The sequence below is a fragment of the Elephantulus edwardii genome, unplaced genomic scaffold (genome assembly GCF_000299155.1).
Source record: "Elephantulus edwardii isolate Elephantulus edwardi_28Jun2011 unplaced genomic scaffold, EleEdw1.0 scaffold00348, whole genome shotgun sequence".
NCBI lineage: Eukaryota > Metazoa > Chordata > Mammalia > Macroscelidea > Macroscelididae > Elephantulus > Elephantulus edwardii.
Window position 1 is genome coordinate 553573 of NW_006400098.1, and position 1302 is coordinate 554874.

Below are 1302 nucleotides of genomic sequence, written 5' to 3' on the forward strand. Positions count from 1 at the left end.
TCAGAGACAGTGTGATTGGCACAGGACAGAGCAGAGTTTAGGGCTGTTGTACATAGGGTCGCTATGAGTCGCAAGCGACTCAATGACACATAACAACAAACAACAACAACAGCAGATAACCACGCACTGAATGCTAAACCAGATGCCAAGGAAAATTCGAACCACTTAAAATTGTAGTGAGGCATTTCTTTTTATCACTGAAGCCCAGAGAGTAAATATTAGACTATTTCGATGTCACCCCATGTCCTGTGCATTCTTGCAGAGCTTGGGGCCCCTGGGAGAAGAGCTATTTATTTTGTGTCCTGGTCAAATGTCCATCTAAGGTTCAAAAGACACTGTCACACTTAACATTCCTTGAAGAATAATGTCTTCCTTTTTTATGGTTTTATTTTTAAATTATTATTATTAATTTTAATGAAAGTTTAAAGAGACTTTGGATTTCTATTTATGCGTTATAGCACTTTTATCCCTGCCCAACCTCCCAGTTCATTCTCCTCTTTGAAAAGTAAAAGTCTTTCATTGTTATACAATCTCCCCCGTCCCCCCCCCAAGAATAATGTCTTGTGAAGACCCTCTTCTTCATGAAACCCTTGAAAGCACCATGCACCAACAATCATGGCGAGACTTTTCAAAACAGCCTTGAGGTGGAAAGAGCTCATTGACAAAATGGACATCGACCAAAGTAAAGGAAATCAACATCCATAAGATATTTGCATAGGATGGAGTTCGACTCAGTCAGGACAGTTGAAATTCAGTGACTGGGGTAATCGGGATGGGTGTGCCAGAAGCAGTGCGATTGGCACAGGATAGAGCACGGTTTAGGGCTATTGTACATATGGTCACTATGAGTCGCAGACTACTCCATGGCACATAACAACAACAACACCAAGTGTGTGCATGAAAAACATAGTGCAGAACAAAACAATTTAATCACAAAAGAAGAAATATCTCCTCCCATGCAATTAAGTGCCTCTGAAAACCCACTGGAGGGCCAGCTATGGGTTGATTGCGACTCAATGGTACACTACCATAACAACAGTGACATGAAATAAGAAACCAGTTTCCGATAACCCAGTCCGTAATGAGTTGCACTGTTAAGCCAAACAGCACTGAGGGTTGGCTCCACCATGGGCTCAGAGAGAAGGATGGTCAGTCTCCTCCTACATGAAAGACCATTGCAGACAATCCAACAGAGGGTCAGATATGAGTTGGTTCCAACTCTACAGCCATGAGATCGAAGTGGGGAGAGGGAGGGAGGGGAGGGGAGGGGGAAAGAGGGAGAGGAAGAGGAAGAAGGAGGGG